The 19,723-nt window shown below is 41.6% G+C and overlaps 1 protein-coding gene across 4 annotated transcripts in view; it reads right to left on the bottom strand.

The window, feature by feature from the left end:
* The window catches only part of CDC42 (cell division cycle 42), a 39,616-nt gene extending 23,121 nt beyond the window's left edge, over nucleotides 1–16,495 (bottom strand). For 2 of the 4 annotated variants that reach the window (XM_060015731.1, XM_069540817.1), the window contains exon 1: nucleotides 16,421–16,495. The gene's annotated coding sequence lies outside the window, so the exon portion shown is untranslated. Of the gene's footprint in view, nucleotides 1–10,190; nucleotides 10,217–13,449; nucleotides 13,476–15,443; nucleotides 15,535–16,420 lie in introns of those variants that run through there. The other 2 variants (XM_060015723.1, XM_060015738.1) reach the window with 2 other exon arrangements.
* Between the last annotated feature and the right edge of the window lie 3,228 nt (nucleotides 16,496–19,723).

Raw genomic sequence — 19,723 nt, 5'->3', positions numbered from 1 at the left:
AGAGGAAGAAGCAAGAAACAGGGGTTAAGTTCACTTCCTATTTCTTCACCCTGCAGACAACCACTCAATCTTATTGGGGAGAAGGGAAGCGAGAAGAGAGAATTTTTAAGATAGAGTTCACTCTTCCCCTTTCTATCTATATACCCACAAATCTTCCATTTCTTATGCTTCCTCACCCGACAGTTCAGCAATCTATCAGAAACTGGTTGTGGATCCCCAGTTAAGTAAGAGCACTGGTTCAGGAGTCAGACTGGCTCTACCACTCTAGCTATGTGACCTTAGGCAAGCTGTATAACTGCTCAGTTCTCCCTTATCTCAAAAATGAAAATAGTAATACTTTTCTCATAGGGTAAGTTGATTGAATAAGATAATATATGTAAGGAATTCAAAACAGTGCCTGGCCTCTGGTAAATGCTTAGTAAATGTTTGCACCTACTCTTAAATGAGTAAAGGTACTTTTATAGTACTCATTGTCTTTACCACAAATGTAGTCAAATTTAGAGCTATCACTACAAAGGTGGTCATTTCAGAGTCAAGTTCCAATTTAATTAGGATTATTCTGCAAAGCATCTGACATGTATTATTAATAATTTCATGTACTGAAAGGTCACCAGATGACCCACAGATGGGGAGGGAGTAGGGGGGCCAGGGGAGAGACTTTGTTCTTGCAATATATACAATGCCAGCTTCAACAACATGGAGGAAACTAAGCCAGACATATTTGTAATTCCTTATGTTAACTTCCTATTTAAACAACGTCAAATCACTATAACAGCAAAGAGGCTATGTAGTACCAATGTACCATTCTGCTATCCAGAGTGGCTAGAAAAGTTATTCTGCACCAATAACTAAGCACTATTTATTTTAATAATGAAGTTCATTTGTACCAGAACTTGGAATTGGTTGGTGTTGAGCAACTTAAGGCATAAAAAATGATTCTGCCAATCATAAGGAAGATAAACTGTGAAATAAGGTGGATCTTCCACACTCCTTCCCAATACCTATCACTCCTCCTGACAGCCACACCAAAACCATTATCTCCTACATTCTTAAATGCTTTGGAGGTCCAAATTACCCTTTGAGAATCTCAAAACCAAAGCCCCTTTAGTTTTCTGGGGTTCTTGAGCTCTGGATTTAAAGAGGCTATGGAACTCTTAGTATCATTATTATTATTGGCTGGATGCCAACTAAACTCCACCAAACAATGCAATCCCTGAGGAAAAGGATTTGTATGTGGGGAAGGGAAAACGCTCCCAGCTACAGATGCCCTATCTTCCCATGCCCCACAGTTCATTCTAGGCACAAGGCACAAAGAGCATATGAAAAGATTTGGGGGTTAGGTATTTGCTAATAAGCTTGTTTTGCAAAAAATGTACATTCTCAATCAGACTATTATATCCCTTATAAAAAGATGTCAAATATTAACAGTAAACAGTGTGAATAAAAGCCGCATCCAATTTTTGGTATTCACTGTGGTGAAAATAAGTGTTTGGTCTTTGTCCAGGATTCCACAGAGCTCCTAAAACCCTTGCAATTCCCCTAAATGGTAGCAGTACCTTTTGTCATTCATAATGAGCCCCTTCCTAATAATGACTTAGGATGGGGCCTCTGGATAGCCTTGGGATGGGACTGCTCACCAGAAAGACCAAGTGATGAGAGCGTTAGAACTTTCAGCCCTACCTGCCAACCTCAGGAAGAGAGGACGGGGAGGGGAGCACTGGAGATTGAGCTCTGTGAAAACTGGCGAACAAGATTTAGAGAGCTTCCAAGTTAGTCAACACGTCGTGCTGGAGAGTGCCTGCCTGGGGAGGACACGTACTCCATACCCCAAATTTGCCATCAGCCATGCAGAAGGGTGGATAGCCTGGGTACCCCATCTGCAGCTGGTGCCTGCAGTGGAGGCAGTTTTGTGGGGCTGAGCCCTTAAGCTGTGGGGTCTACACTAACTCTGAGAGTTAGTGTTACAATGGAATTGACAGAAGTGATGTCGGAAAAAGACACTACATTCACACTAACACAAAATACACTCAAAGTAATGCTCTTTTCATTTGAAACACATTTCCCCCTGAAGTAATCCATTTTCATACTTAGGATACAGGAAAGAGATATGGAGAATCAAGAGAGTAACAACCCTGAATAACAAGCCTTCCTTACCTATCCAATGAAACAGCTGGTCTGGTTAAAGGATTAAACAGAATAAATAAAATCGACATCACCTGTCTCTCCTATCAAATCCAGTCACTTTAGAGAATATGGTTTATATAACCTTTTGCTGTCATTACACCTCCACCATAGTTACCTTTCTCCCCCAAAACAAGCAATATACTGTAAGAAGAATGTTTTTAAACCTTGAAATAAACATTTAGCTTCAAAAAAATTTATGAGAACCAAAATTTAAGAGTTCACCCAATATTACTTTAAAAAAACAAAATAAAGAATAAGATTTTTTTTCCGAATTGGAATATCCCTTAATGAACTAACTAAATCCCATCATTTTGCAGATATTCTGGTCTAAATGCAAAGGACTTGCCCCTATGCCAGACAGTTAACACTCATGTATCCTGACATTCTTTCCCAACTCTTCAGAATTCAGGCAAATACAGAATAAGCCACATAAAGACAGTTCTTTTTGAACTTCATAATTTGTTTTCAGAGTCCTCAGTAAATAGGAAATAATCTTAGAAAACTTTGGCACTCATTCCGCCTGCCAGTGCACGGGACAAGGGTTTGCTCCCTGGTCTGGGAAGATCCCACATGCCGCGGAGCAACAAAGCCCGTGCACCACAACTACTGAACCTGTGCTCTAGAGTCCTCGAGCCACAACTACTGAAGCCCGCAAACCTAGAGCCCGTGCTCCCCAACAAGAGAAGCCACCGCAATGAGAAGCCCGCACACCGCAACAAAGAGTAGCCCCCGCTCACCACAACTGGAGAAAGCCCGCACGCAGCAATGAAGACCAAACGCAGCCATAAATAAATAAATAAGTTTATTTAAAAAAAAAAAGTCAAAGCAATTCAACTACTGCTCAAACGTATTTGCCCTAATAAAAATCCAAAAGAAGCTTAATATAATCAAGTAGTTTGCCTCCGTTTCGAATAATAAATGTATGCATTCCAATTGGAAAAATAAGTTAAAATTGGAATTCTATAAAATAACTTTCAATTATTAAAAAGTAGACAACCCTGTGTTGGAAGAGACCCCATAGGTCTCTTGTGGTCCTACCCATCTTGCTAGGTATGCTAAGAATGCAAGGCTCTGACCACTCTACCCAGGCCATGTCATAGGGTTGTGTTTGCAGCAAACAACCTTGAAGGATACAGTAATGTCTCCCTCTGGGACAAAGAGCAGGGTTGCCTTCTGCATGCTATTAAATAGTAGGTTCCCCAAGCTCGGTGTTCCTCAGCTATGACACAAACCCACTGCATCTCCCACATGGAAGTCTTAGGGATAAGGGGAAGCAGCACGCAACACACTGATCTCCTGCTGCTGGCTGTGGCTTAATTAAATTCTTTGTCTCTGACCCTAGAGTCTCATGTCTTCTGCCAGCAGCCATAAAACAATATCAGGCTAACATATTAGCTTGTAAGGAGAGTAAAATAAAATCCCCAAACCTGTTTACTTAATTGACTGAGCTTTGTGAGACATAATGATTTTGTTGTGGATTTAAGTTGTATAAGTAAATAATAGAGCAGTTAGATGGTTTCTTAGAATTATTAGAGTAGAGGCTAGGTAAGAACACCAGGTCTCAAATATTTCATTCATTACCCAGAAGTTTTCTTTATAGAAAATCCTCCTGAAATAATTAACATTTTTTTGCGCCTTGTCCTCCTCACTCAAGCCAGCACATGTTCCCTAGGAGCTGATTGGCTGTTTCAATTGTTTATGTTCCATCTTCTAGGTGTCTATTCTAACAGGAAGAAATTAGTGAAGGCCAGAATCCTATCATCAAGAAAGGTGGTAGGGACTTCCCTGGTGGCACAGTGGATCCTCCTGCCAGTGAAGGAGACATGGGTTTGATCCCTGGTCCGGGAAGATCCCACATGCCGAGGAGCAACTAAGCGTGTGTGCCACAGCTACTGAGCCCATGTGCCACAACTACTGAGGCCATGTGCCACAACTACTGAAGCCTGAGCACCTAGAGCCCGTGCTCCGCAACAAGAGAAGCCACCACAGTGAGAAGCTCGCACACTACAACAAAGAGTAGCCCCTGCTCACCACAACTAGAGAAAGCCTGCGCACAGCAACAAAGACCCAACGCAGCCAAAAAAATTAATTTTTTAAAAAAGGTGGTAAAATAAAAATAAGAAATTAAGTATTCACTCGTTTTGCTTTAAATAAGGCTAATAAAATTTTTAACTTTTCAAAAACCAAACCTTATTTTGTTCTTTCCTATCCTTAAATAGCTGTAAGCTTATTTACCCCAAAAATTCCACTTACCTCTAGAATTAAGTCATTATAGAAAGTTAAAGGACAAAGTCTCCATAGTACATGTCCAAGAGCCCTGTTGTTGATTTTTTGTTGATTTTTTAACGTGAGACTGGCAAATATATGCAAAATTGGTAGATATTTCACCAAAATATAGTCAAAGAAATCAGGGAAGTAAACTTGGGCAGAATGTAAGTGATAACACTACTGCAGCCTTTGCTTTTTGGGAAAGATACTGGGTTTTTCTCCCCTCCCCTAAATGTACTTTCCAGATGTTTCATAAAACAAAAGTATCTTTGGGCAAAAACATCTCCAATTCTTCATGTATCTCTCTCCCACAAAATGGTTGCAAAATTCCTAATATCTCCAGCTGCCAATTAAATGCATTAACATATGCAAAGTGATGAAAGGCAAACATTAGGCACTCATTGAAGCAATTATTCAATTCTTCCATTTTCTGTCACTTGTGAAAGAAACTGATAAATACTGTGAAACCACAACCTACATGAAAGAGTAGAGAAGCGGGTGTCAAATTAAGGTTCTATGGGTCCTGGAGAGCACAAAAATGAAGCGACTGTCAGGGAAAAGAGTGCTGACAGTAGCACTTAAAAAATGAAAGATTATGATTCTATGTGGTAAAAGATGTTTTCAGCAGGGCTAGAAGTTTGCTGAGTCAGCTTCATTTCTGAAAATGACTTCATTCCGAAATGTCTGATCCAATAAGAACGTGAGTCCTTATTTTTACTACCATGCTGAGTTTTCCTTCTTCAAATTGGCAAAAACTAAGGGATGCTAGCCAAAGTAATCATTTTATATTGTCTTTGTGACCAAAAAAAATTGGTAGTCCAATTAGTAAATATCTACATAAGCTATATAACTTTTGAATGTAATATTTCAAAACAATTTGGAAGAACTGAAGAGTATACAATAATGTATAAGAGTACTAAGTATCTGATTAGAAGAGAATAGATATTACAATAAGATTTTCCCTCAAAATATTCAAGACTTGTAGATTTATTCATTCAGTCAACAAACCTTTATTAGGCACCTAATAAGTGGCAAGCATTGTCCTATACATAGCCATATCCCCCTCTGCCTGGAACAAAGCTCATGTCCTTTTGGGGCAACAATCCAAAGTGGCATATACAGACAATAACCAAATAAGCATCACCCCCCCCATATTCTTCCTTAATAGTATTACTAATACTGACACCCTTATAGGCAATTTTCCCATTCTGGTCTCTTAATTAAGGGCAACATAATTCTGTTCTCTTACGAAAGGGCAAGGAGATTTTAAAACACACTCAAACCTCCCCTCAGTTTCCCGCAAAAGATCGGATAACAAAAGATAGAGCATTTCACACATCCCAAATCTCAAGCCTCAATCTGCCACAGCTCTGAGGTCTTGACAACCTGGGGAATAGGACTGAAATTGCACAGCTAAGTATGCGTCTTACTTGGCCCACCTAATCAACTGCCAACTGTCTGACACTATTTAAATTATCCAATATGGTTTGGTGCTTATCTCAATGTCTATGCCTTTATCCACATCATATCATCTCTCCAAACCTTGGATGTCTAGCCTTACAACTCATCCTATTTCTATCCTAACTTACCACCCCCAAATCCCACCTTAACTGAAACACCTTCCCTAACTATTCCAGCTATCAAAAACTGCCCAAATGGGGACTTCCCTGGTGGTCCAGGGGATAAGACTACACATTCCCAATGCAGGGGGCCCACGTTCGATCCCTGGTCAGGGAAATAGATCCCACATGCCGCAACTAAAAGCTCCCACGTGCCACAGCTAAGACCCAGTGCAGCCAAATAAATAATATTAAAAAAAAAAACTGCCCAACTTCTCTGAACTTCCATAGCAAGGCCCTTCTTAGATCTTAAATCTCATATTTCATACTCCTATGCCTAACACTCACCATGCTCTAGCCACACAAGTCTCATTATATTCCTCAAACATGCCGAGCCCTGTCCTGCCTGCAGGTCTTTATACATGCCAAATATGCCTTCCCCTGCTCCTAACGCTGTTGACTTCTCATCCTTCAGATCTCAGCTCAAACCATCATCTGCTCAGAAAATTCTTAAAGCACTCTTGTGGTCCTAAGTCTATCAAGGATGAAATCACGTGCCAGTCTGTATCAGAAATCCCACATACAAGCATACGTTTGCAGGAAAAAAAAAAGTTACTATATTACCTAGACAACACACACACAGTAAAATGAGTGACAAACTGAGAACCTTTCTTTGAACAGGTTACCAGGTGAGATGCCAACTACAAAACTAACATGATCATTTAGAGTTTGTTATATCTAATGAGGCAGAGGTACCTACATTCAGATCATCATACAATCTAGTTTACAAACTACAAGCCATTTTTAAACCAGATTACCAAGATTCTGAATCAAAGCAGTCTACCAATTTTGATGTAAAATCTGTTAACGGGGTGAACTTCTACAGAAGCATTCAACTGTGTGCTTGAAGAAATAACTTGACAAAGAATAAGAGATGCTATAACATTTGCACTAAATTCTATGTCAATGCAGTACAGCTGGCATGACTGCAGGCTGCATAGCAGTGAGTAACAATATAGTTCTATTCACTAAAAGAGATCAAGAGAAACAAAAACAACAAAGATAAGAGTTGCGAAGACTGAAAACCAACCAATATGTGTTGGCAACAAATCTGCCTTTTAAAGCACACTTTGCAACCAAAGACAACACCATCAAAGCACAAACTTCTACCTTGATTATCAATTGTTTCTATGGAAATTATATACATACGCCGTATTTCGAGAAGCTAAGTTCCTATAATGATATTCCAGATGTATCATGGAATACGTTTGTTTAATGTCTATTTTTAAAGACTTCATATAAAATTAAGCAAAACAGTACCTGTCACTGATCAAGAGTGACTACAGTAATTCCCTCTATCCATAATGCTCTTCCCTGGATGACTCATTCAGTCACATCCCCTACAGATCTTTGCTCAAATGTCATTCTGCAGTTGAGAACTCCTCTGACTACCTTATTTTAAATTGCAACCCAAGTTCTACAAACCCAGAAGCACTGCACTGTACCCTGCCTCTCCTTCTTCATTTTTAGTCAAACACTTATCTCCAACGCACACATTAGTATGTCGATTTCATGGGGACAGAGATCTGTTTTGGTCTACTGTATTCACTGCTATATCCCCAATACCTAGAACAGTGACTTTGCACACAAAGGGTTGCTGAATTCACAAATTAATAAAATAGTATGGGTTAGAGATGCAGCAAGTCAAAAACACTTGTTCTTTGGACTCAGAATATACCCGTTAGTGGGTCCTCTAATCTCCTAAACCCTCATCTATTACTATCTGGATCAAACAAAACAAAACAAAACAAAATTTAATACCCTCTGAGAGAGAAGGATTCTATTCCTAAAGCTTAAGTCACTTCCACAGTCTGAATTAGCTAAAGTAGTTAACAGCAAGTGTTTAATAGCCACCCAGCATCATTTTTGGGAATAAACACCCTGTATCATCTCTAGCAACTCTATTCTCTATTCTGTTCTAGTAATGCACAATTCTACAGACTTTTTTTTTTTTTTGGCCTCATGGCATGCAGGATCTTACTTCCCTGACCAGGGATTGAACCCTCACCCCTTGCAGTGGAAGCACAGAGTCTTAATCACTTGGCCACAAGGGAAGTCCCTCTACCAATTTTTAAACTAGCAAAAAAACGATACTTTCCTAGAAGCAGCAGGATCCCCACAAAGCATGTGTATCACATTGTGTTTGCAACTATATCAGAGTGACACAGTTAATGTAACCAATCTTACATTGTCATTTTATAATTAAAACATGCTTCTAATTTTGGAACAATTCACTCAGATTTAAATCAATTAAAATAGTGTATAATAGCACAGGCAGATCAGCCCGGTGCTTTGTGACTGCCTGGAGGGGTGGGATAGGGAGGGTGGGAGGGAGGGAGACGCAAGAGGGAAGAGATATGGGAATATATGTATAACTGATTCACTTTGTTATAAAGCAGAAACTAACACACCATTGTAAAGCAATTATACCCCAATAAAGATGTTTAAAAAAAAATAGTGTATAATGAACTTAAGGAATCACATAATTGCCAAAAAGTTATCTCCAGAATCTGCATCTTCAAAAAATCTTTGCCATTGATTAGTTCTATTTTAAAAGCTGCTTCTATGTCTTAGGTTTCTTTTTTTAGAGTGTGTGTTTTAATATTTGTAAAGAATCATCTCATCTTCATATTTAAAAAAAGAGAGGCAGAGTGCGAGACAGATTTTTTTATAAGAGCAGAAATTATACCAATTTCTCCAACTGAAAGTAGCAGAGGTAAAGAACGTGCCAACAGAAAACAAACTTTCGTATTTTCAACATATGTGTCACATCCAAGACATGAATTAATCTTGCTCCTGAAGAAAAATTACTAAATTACCAAAAAACAATAATTTTTTAAAAAGAACTAAGACAGCCCAACCTAAGTCCTTAACCCCAATCATGATACACAAAATGATGTCTTTTCCCCATACCCCCACCTCTCTCAGATAACTATCCAATAATAAGTAAAATGATTTTTCTGTTCCTGGCTCTGATTTAACTAGAACCAAGGACAAGTTTTAAGGCAAATACATCTTCATTTCCATGTAACACATGCAACCAGGAAAAAAAAATTAATGTAAAAGATGGGATCTGGGGTGAGTTTTTATTCTTGTGAGGGAGAACTGGATTGGGCAGTATATATGACAAGAAAAGGAAATATGTCAAATTATAAAATACAAAAAACTTACAGATTACTACCACAAACTCCTAAAAAACTTCTCGTGTACATTAACAATTATTTTTTTTAACATAGAAATTCTTTGGATCGCAAATAAAACAGTTAAAAATTATATGACTTTCAGAGCTTTAAAAAAATGGCTTTGAAATTACTGCAAGCTTTTCAGAATACTGGAAAACAATAAATACCTAAACTAGGATCACTGATCCAAGAACAAAGGAAACTGGAGACAGTGACTCCATTTCAGAAATTTCCTTTGCAGCCACTGGACAATCACTTCCCCAGTCCCTAATAATGGTCTGCTTTTCCCTTCCAATACCTTCCCCATTTTTAAGTTGAGATGGAGTTAATCCCCCACAGACACCCCAAAGATGGGTTTTATATGTAAAATGCTAAATTCCATCCCAAGGAACTATATATTAGCAATTTCTTTACAATAGCTCTTGAGTGGGGTTTAGGCCACAGGAAGAATAGATAATCTATGGCCTCTGCTGAAGTCTTTACCTTTCACGTGCCTCAGTAACTTGAGAAAAATTATCCCATTTTTCTACCCATAGCAAAGCCACACCAACAGCCCCTGAACCTAACAGAGATTAACAAGCCACGAGACACCAGCATCTCCCAGTTCACTTTCTCAAAGCTTTACAGGGTGTTCCATGGGTGGGGGAGGCAGGGCCGTCATCAAACAAGTTTAAGAAACACTGAATTAGGACTTCCCTGGCGGTCCAGTGGGTTAAGACTCCGCACTCCCAATGAAGGGGGTGCAGATTCCATCCCTGGTCACGGAAGATCTCATACGCCGCATGGTGCAGCCAAAAAAAAAAAACAAAAAAAAACACTGAATTAAACAGATTCTCTGACGATCTAACTTCTATGAACCTTTAATAAACTTACACACATCATGAATTTCCAAGATGGGGATATAATATGTAGGGTTTCCAATTTATTTGATACCTACCCCCATGGAAATCTCTTCCAGGTATTCTGAAACACACCAGAGAAACAATACCGGCATTACTCTTAAAATTTAAATTATCCCTTATCCCCATCTCCACTGATTATTATAAACTCTTAGGATGAACTAACATTCCCTTTGGCCTTATGAACAAATAAATCATATGACCTAAAATAATTCAAACATTTTCATAGCTTATATTTTGTAGTATGTATACTATATGTACACTTTCTGAAACAAATGAGGGTATTAGATATTGATTTAAACCCCAGCACTCTAATATTCACAGGAACTATCCATTCGTTCCTAATTATCTGATAAATGAAAATTTGCATTTTAAAATCTAAGTTTATTTTTAAATCTTACTGTTAATCTTAAACTTCACAATAAAAATATAGTTCTCTGGCAAAGTAACAAGTGATATAGACGGTTTAATTCCACTTCAGAAGATTCTAAAATTGAGCTCCTCTCAAATACCATTCAGCTGGTGAAACAAATACTAGTAACTATAGTGAAGTTGTATTAGGAATGAAAATCCTTGAAACCACACATAACAATGATTCTTTGTTAAGAAACTTTATTCTTTCACTTCCTACTCCTCTTCATCTGCTTTTAAACAGATTTAAAAGCAAACCAAAAAAAAAAAAATTACAAATATCCTTAAATTGCCTACCAACAAAGCAAATGGATTGTAGCTGAAATCTTGCTTATGATTTCTTCTACAAAATTTATCATCTCATCCTCTTTAACACTAATTAACATGGTATTCTTTCACTCCACCTCCATTTCTCCCTCTGGTTTCATTTGATCTGTTATTCTCAATCTCTTCTGTTTACACAAGGAGTAACAAAAAGTGATCACCTTTTTAGCTGAAAACAATGGCTGTGGCTTAATATCCAACAGTAGACAGCTTCATATTGCCATTTGGGACACAGAGAATGGACACAGGTGTTCTCTGAGACATTGATCCCCCAGCTCTCCTGGGGCTGCAGCACCTCTAGCAAGCCAAGAATAGTCTTATCCATTTACTCCAGTGTAGCATACAATATTTTTCCGTCTGCCTTGATTTGAAAAGGGTTATGAAACATTGCTCTAGAGCATACACTGCTACATCAAATAGTGTAAGAAAAAAGAAAAATTCAATCAAGTCCTTTAAAAGTAGCAATAATTTTTTCAGGATGGTAGCTATATTAAGACTAGATTTTAGTTATTAGCATTTTCCCTTGGGACTTCCCTGGTAGTACAGTGGTTAAGAATCCGCCTGCCAGTGCAGGTGACATGGGTTCGAGTCCTGGTCCAGGAAGACCCCACATGCCACGGAGCAACTAAGCCCATGCGCCACAACTACTGAGCCTGCCTTCTAGAGCCCACAAGCCACAACGACTGAGCCCTTGTGCTGCAACTACTGAAGCCCACGGGCCTAGAGCCCATGCTCCACAACAAGAGAAGCAACCACAGTGAGAAGCCGGTGCACCGCAATGAAGAGTAGCCCCCTCTTGCTGCAACTAGAGAAAGGCCACGCACAGCAACGAAGACCCAACACAGCCAAAAATAAATAAATAAATAATTTTTTTTAAACATTTTCCCTTGAGATTGGAGATATGGTTTATTTTAGTAAAAAAAAAAGCTGAAAACATTTTTTACATTTGATCAGCTAAATGCCAACTTTGAATTTCACCTGTTTTCATAACCAACAATCATGTGAACGATCCTAATCATATGCTCTTCGTAACAGTTTTCCATAAAAAGTCACTGCGTTCAAACATGTAACTGAACTCAAGTTCAAGCAGTTCTAAAACTAGAATTTAGGATTATTTAGTTATTATTAAGTGGGTAATGACTCTTTAGTAACTAAACAACACATTAGTTCCTGATAATGAACAGACATGAGGCGATTCTACACAACAGGCAAGAAACTATAATTCATTCCTCTAAAAGCCAAATAGGTTTCACATTCACTTCCTGATTACAATCCTTGCAATAAATTCTGATACGCTGCCTGAAAGAGACCAGGTTATACTTAAGTGGGGGAAAAACAAAAATAAAGCACTCAACGCTTTTTGTGAAATCCAGCAGTCTTAAAGAGGGTGCTTCAAACATCAATGTGCATAAAAATCACTTGAGGATTTTGTTAAAATTCAGATTCTGATTCAGTAGGACTGGGATGGAGCCTGGTATTTCTAAGGAGCTCCAAGCTGATGCTTACGCTCCTGGTCCACAGACTACATACTGCATACTTGACACCCCTACTTCCATGACACTGGTTAAGATAATGGATAAGAATTTAGAGCAGGGGCTTCCCTGGTGGCGCAGTGGTTGAGAGTCCGCCTGCCGATGCAGGGGACAAGGGTTCGTGCCCCGGAAGATCCCACATGCCGCGGAGCGGCTGGGCCCGTGAGCCATGGCCGCTGAGCCTGCGCGTCTGGAGCCTGTGCTCTGCAACTGGAGAGGCCATAACAATGAGAGGCCCGCGTACCGCAAAAAAAAAATAAAAAAATTTAGAGCAGACACCAATCCTCACCTCATTTAATTTTTATGGTTTCATGAGATTAATCTGCGGGGGGGATGGTTATTAAACTGTTGATGTTTGAGAGCAACGCAGATAACTTCTGAAAGGTGGGGGCATTGAGAGGCTGTAATAATAACAAGGGCAAACACCTACAGAGCACTTACTATGTGCCAGTGAAATGTCTTAAGTACTTCACTTAGGTTAACTGATTCTCCTAACACTGTGTGGTAGAAACTATTGCCAGCCCTGTTCTACAGAAGGTAAACTGAGTGACAAAGACTTTACTCAGATTGCATGTAACTAATAAATGCCAGAGCCAGGATTTAAATCCAAGCAGTCTAGTTCCAGAGTGTACACTTTTAATCCCTATTCTAACAGTGTCTCTCCCAAGAACATACAACAACAGAATTAAAACAGCAAATCCAAATGGCTTACTCTTAGAGAAAATGATGCAAGTGTTAAAAGTGTAAAGTGTTAAAGAACAGAGTGAGCAACAGAGGTTCTCTTCAGGTGACTGACCACTGAGGCTTGGTGAACACCATGACTTAACAATATGTAGTATTTTGCTATATTAGGAATTGTTCTGGACTTCAGCATAATAGCTAAATAGTTGAAAAACACTTTTTTTTAATTTTTTTTTAATGGGAGACCACTTCAGTGGCAAAAATGGGGTTTCACTTCATGGAATAAGCAGTTTGAGACCAATGTCCCAGGGGCGATTAGTAACGAAGAGTTCTGACACCCAGGACTTATAATAGCAGCAGTGGCAGACATACCTGAAATGACAAGTAATGAAAATTGCTTTAGCAAAAATATTTTGGACTGAAGGGATGAGTAACTAAAAGTAGAAACGTAAGGGACAAAGCATAACATGACCAGGAATTTGATACTGTTGAGTTGAGGGGAAGAAATGGAAAAATTAAACTGCTATTTCAAACAAAGAAATACAGGAAGGAAACAAACATTAAAGTCTGAATAATTTTTAGGAGAATAAGAACTGGTCATCAGAAAAGATTTTCTAAGCAATGGTTAACTGTTCAGACAGTACAGCTGCAGAAGATATAGGACTAAACAGATGGATATGGTCAAACAAAAGTAGATGAGTAATCATCACTTCAATGAGCCCAAATATGAATATGGCTGACCAAGCACAAAAGAGGTCCCAGGAAACACAGTACACAGGCCTACAGAATATGCAGAAAGTGAAAATATTAACCTTCAGACATCACATTCATTCATTTGACAAACATTTCTTGAGACACGTCATAAGTCTGGCACTATTCTAGGTGCCAGGGATACAGGGGTGACCATACCAGGTCAAAAGCCCTGCCTTCATAGACTTACATTCTAGTGGGAGAAACTAATAGACTTGGAAGAGAATACTGAATATTGAAAGCCTAGAATGAAGCCCTTTAATATAGGAGAATATACAGATCTATTTATGGGACATAAGTTAACAAAATATTAACCCCTCCTTCCCCAGCAGAGGAAGCTCTGTAGCCTGAAGTGTTCCTCATTAAGCATTCTTTGTCCTCTCAAAAAAGACCCTAAAATGATACATGCATTTAAAATATATCTACAAATAAAGTACAATATGACTTTTACTTCCAAGAATGGCTATAAGTACTACTCCCAGACAGGCAATACAATAAATTGTACTTCAAAGTTTTCCAAATGCAACACTTCTTGGATCAAAACATTTTATTAGTGTAACCATTTTTAAAATAACTGGAAATGCTTCTATAATATACCACAAAATTATAAGTGGAAAAAGTATCCAAATAAAAGAAAACAAATCTTGAAGTTACAAAAAAGTCAAGATTTGGGCTTGGTGGACTTTAAAAGAATCTCACCAATATTTGATTTTAGCCCCTGACTACCCTAGGCTGTAACACCTGCCTCAGACTGCCAAAAAATTAAGTTCAACTGAGTACAGGTGTCAGTTATTACGTGCAAAAATTTTAAGAGGCTGTGACACCTTCTGGGTCTTGTCTACCAACACCTACGCACTACAGAAAGCTGATTTAAACCTACCACTTCTTTTAAGTGTTTCTTAACGAGCAATCTGTTCTCTCTATACAAATAAGGAGAAACAATAAGAAAATATTTGTTTCAACATGAACTTTCCTTATAACAATGCATTACACAGTTGGATCTCTTTGGCTTTACAATGCTAACATTTTTCTGTGCTACAGTACCCTGGATGTACCTAACATTCTGGAGAACAAATACTGTGATCCCCAAAGTCTGAAAATGTTACTCAAGTTTTTTTGGTTAAAAAAACCAAAACCCGTTTTTAATTACAAAATTAAAGTGACTAGCAAGCAAAGATTAGGTGTAAAATGAACTGATTCTCTTTTCACCATACCCTTGCCACAATACTGCACGAGTGTAGACTTCGGTACATACTCTGAATCAGTAAGTCATATGGGAGAAGTGAAACAATCTGGACCAAAGAAATGCTTCCACAAATAAATTAACTTCATTCCAGTACTCAAAGGGATCTTTAAAGTTACTGCCTACGCAAGTGTTGTCTTACGCTTTATTTCCTGGCACAAGCTCATCTTGAGATTTTAAACCTTCCTGGCTTTTAGATGCATATGAGATGGCCAGGCTTTCAAAAGATTATCTCTGAATACGATGAGTTGGGAAACAGGCAGGATCTGATACTGGGTGACCCAACCGAGCCAACAAAATGCTGTCTTAATTTAGTGAGTCCCTGACTTGTAGGAGTTAAAAACTCTCACCCCTTATATTGCGATGACGTAATCTTCCCCACTGCATTTCTCTTGGACTTAAAGGGGAGGACAAAAAAAAAAAAAAAAACGAACAAAGAAAATTTCCCCCTAAAGAGAGGAATTAGGCAAACGGCAGAACGACAGTTTCGGGAGGTGGTTAGGTAACTCCCTGAAAGGGAAGCTTCAGCTGAATGGGCAGGGCGAGTTGGAGAAGGAAATGTAAATGGTATTAGGAACTCGACCTAAGGCAGGAATAAAGGAGACCGGAGAAGCGGTGACCAGGCCCACCCCGCGGGACAAGGCGTCGGGCTGCGGGACCGCTGAGGAAGGCGCGCGGCAAGCAAAGCCCCGGGCCGTCAGCGAACCGCGCGCCGCCCGGCCGCCACTTCCCCGCCGCGCTCGCAGTCCGCTCCCCTCCCCCCGCTCGCCGCAAAATGTCCGCGGCGGCGCCCGGCGAAGCAGGAAGTCGAAGCCGGGGCGCGGGAGGCAGACCCGGCCAGGGAGTCCGGGTCACCGCCACACCGCGCACCCCAGGCGCCCGCCAGCCGCTCCGCGGTCCAAGGCGCCCCGGACCGCCGCCCGCCCTAGGGGTCCGCGGCGCCGGGGGGAGGGGAGCAGGGCGGTCGGGATGGGTGTGACCCTTTCCTTCCGCTGCTGCCAGGTGACAGCCCGGCCCCGGCCGCGCCCTCGGCCCTGCCCCGGCGTCCCGGCCGCACACCTCTTGCCTGACCTGTGCCCCCCCAAGCCTTGCCCTCCGCGACCCCCTCCGCTCCGTCCCCCGACAGAACCCGGACCCGCGCGAGCCCGGACGGCGCCGCGCGAGCCCGGCACCCCACCCCCACCGCGCGCGCCCCACGATCCCAGGCTTCCAGGGATCCCAGAGATGGGGTGTCCCCCCCCGGACGGGGAAAGGCCAGGGGCAGCGCGGCGGGGACCGGACCGCGGGGAGGCCGCTCCCGCGGGGGAGCCTCGGGCCCCGCACTCACCTCAGCTCCTCCGCCGGGGCGTTGGCAGCAGTGCGCGGGGTCTCCTCAGCTGCCGGACAGGGGCACGCGCCTGACGTCAGCACGCAGGACACGCACGGTTGGGTGCCCGCGGAAAAGGGAGGGACCAGGAGGCGAAAAGAGGCAGAGCGGTTCCGGGCGGGGCCTGAACTCATCCCCTGCCCGGGTTCTGGCCGCCTAACGCGCACGCGCCAGCCAGCGCCGCTTGCTAGTTGGTGGCTGGTGTCGGTAACTCTCCACTGGTTCCGCGGAATTTGTAATAATGCTATAAACGGTCGTTTGCGAAGCGCTTCCACTAACATGTCTTTTGATACTTGCAACCTTACAAAGTTTTATCATCCCGATTTTGCAGAGAAGACAGTGGCTACTCAAACAGGGGCAGTGACTTGCCCGAGATCACACTACAAGTGGACGGCCTCCTGACTCCCCAGGCCTGTATTCACTCCGCCTTGGCGTGAGAGCTGAGGGCTCGCTTCTCATCTCTGCCAACAACCCACTATCCCTCGCTCCAACCACATAGGTCGTCTTTTGGTTTAGAGACTTCCTCCCCACCGAAAGGCCTTGCACTCACCCGTTCTCCTGGCTTCCTCCTCTTCAGCCCTTCCTTTGGCTTTCAGCCTTCAAATGTCACTGCCTTCCTGATCATCCTATCCACACAGCACCTGTTTATCATGTGTCTTTCCGGCTAGTGTGCAAACTTCGGGAGAATAGGAACCTTCTCTGTCTTTTCTCAGATGTTTCCCAGTGTTAGAGGGAAATAGCTTATCTTAATAATAGTTCGTTTATTGATAACTACCACAGTTATTTGGCCAAGAAAAACACCTATTTCCAATATACTTAATAGTCATATTTTCTTTTGGACTTTTTAATTACACAAGAAGAATAACTACATTTTTTGAGTGTTTACTATAGGTATGGTGCTAACAGGTTTGCACGTAATAGTAGGTAATGTAAAATTCATAACCACCCTATAAGTTAAGAACTATTACCCCCACTCATTGATGCATGAAGGTGTTAAGGGACTTACCCAACGTCACCGAGCCAGGCAGTAGCAGAGCTGGGACTTGAACCCAAGAGGCTGGCTCTAGTTCACCTACATACTACCTAGCAGGTTTATTGCAAAGAAATCAGAAGATAAGCTTCAACTGTAGTCCTACCCCTAGTGATGCCAACTATTAATATTTTGGTGTACACCTTTCCAGATATTCATAGATATAGATACATGTATGCACATTTGTTGCACAAAGATTGTACTCTGCATTTCTCTCTCAAAACTACATTGTGAGCATCTTTCCATGTCAAATAAAGCATCATTTTTAAAGGCTGCATTCTACTATATGGGCAATCAATCTCCTACTGTTGGAATTTAGGTTATCTTTGGCTACTGGAATTTAGGTTATCTTTGGCTACTGTAATTTTTTTTTTTTTTGTGGTACGTAGGCCTCTCACTGTTGTGGCCTCTCCCGTTGCGGAGCACAGGCTCTGGACGCGCAGGCCCAGCAGCCGTGGCCCACGGGCCCAGCCGCTCCGCGGCATGTGGGATCTTCCCGGACTGGGGCACGAACCTGTGTCCCCTGCATCGGCAGGCGGACTCTCAACCACTGCGCCACCAGGGAAGCCCTCTACTGTAAATTTTTGACTCTTGTAAAAATGCATGAGCTTAATTTCTTAAACTTGAGGGAAAACTGGTTGATTTCTCCCCCTGCAAGACCAGTTGGCAGTGACCTTTCCTCCATCCCATCTCACAATTCCATCAGTGTCCCCAGACAGTGTCTGCCCTTTCCCTCAGCAGCAATATCTCATGAGGTGTCACCCAACCCACTTGGCTTTTCCTGCCTTTATTCTGAAGACAAGGACTCACTTAGCACTTTGTCTATCGTGTTGTCAGGTTTTTGTCAGAAGGACCCTCCCCAACATTTTCACAGCCCCCAAGGCAATAGCGTTACTATTTGACCCCAGTCTACACCTTCCCCTGCTGCCAGCCCAGACCCCCACCTCCTAGTGCCCCTTCCCCACAACACCACTGGCTGCAGCTGCTTCATATTGGCAGAAGGCGCAGCCTGTGGGTCTCCAGGCCTCCTTCCCCTGTGGTTACCAACCCAGGGTCTGTTCCTTCTTCCTTTGGTAACAGCACTTCCACTTCTCCTGGGGCAACACTTCCCCCAGTTCTCAATCCCTTTGGCTCTAGAGGAGATGTCTACCCCTAGTTGCAGGGATAGACATGTGACCCATGCTTGGCCAATCAGCATTTTAGAGAGCCCTCTTGCCACAGCATCTCAGCAATGGGCGTATGACACAATGAGAACCACTGAGTCTTAGGTCAATTCTGAGCCTTTGGTCAGCACTGTCCAGTTGAATGAATCTATCTTTTGAGGGCAGGATGTACGCATGACACTGCTGGCGGCCATCTTCCCACTGTAAGGCAAGAGACTACCTGAGAATGAGTCCAAGACAGAGGGCAAAACAGAGCTGAGAGATGGGACAGTGAAACCAAGTCCTAGAAGCATTGTTTGAGCCCTTGGATCCAGTCTTGCTTCAATTTTCAGTCATATTAGCCAATAAATTCCCTCTTCTCCCTGCAGTGGAAGCCCAAAGTCCTAACCACCAGACTACCAGGGAATTCCCTGGATCTCAATTCTTATTAGGCCACTTCCCAGTTCAGGAAACCGTGTTTTCTCCTTTGCCTTCAAAATAAAATTCAAAGTCCTTTAGCCAGGTATTCTATGTCCTCCATGATCTGGTACCAACTTGCCTTTTCAAAGTTATTTCCCTTTCCCTTCTGTATTAGTCAGAGTTCTCCAGAGAAACAGAACCAATAGGAGATTAGATAGATAGATAAATAGATAGACAGAGATCTACATCTACCTATATCTATAGTATTTATCTATATTTCCTATTAGATATCTATCTATCTACCTGAAGAGATTTATTATACACAATTTATCACACAGTTATGGAGGCTGATAAGTCCCAAGATCTGCAGGGTGAGTTGGCAAGCTGGAGACCCAGGAACTGGTATAGTTCCAGTCCAAGTCCGACAGCCTAAGAACCAGAAGAGCCAATGTTTCAGTTGCAGTCCAGTGGCCAGCAGGCTTAAGACCCAGGAAAAGTCAATGTTTCAGTTTGAGTCCAAAGCCAGGAAAAAGTCTTCCTTACTCAAGGGTGGGTCAGCTTTTTGTTCTATTTAGGCCTTCAACTGATTGGACAAGGCCCACAACATTAGGGAGTGCAATCTTCTCTACTCAGATATTAATATCATCCAGACACATCCAAAATAATGTATGA

The sequence above is a fragment of the Delphinus delphis genome, chromosome 1, assembly GCF_949987515.2.
Source record: "Delphinus delphis chromosome 1, mDelDel1.2, whole genome shotgun sequence".
In the NCBI taxonomy this organism is placed as follows: Eukaryota; Metazoa; Chordata; class Mammalia; order Artiodactyla; family Delphinidae; genus Delphinus; species Delphinus delphis.
The sequence above is the reverse complement of the archived record's forward strand: the minus strand, read 5'-3'. Positions and strand labels throughout refer to the sequence as shown.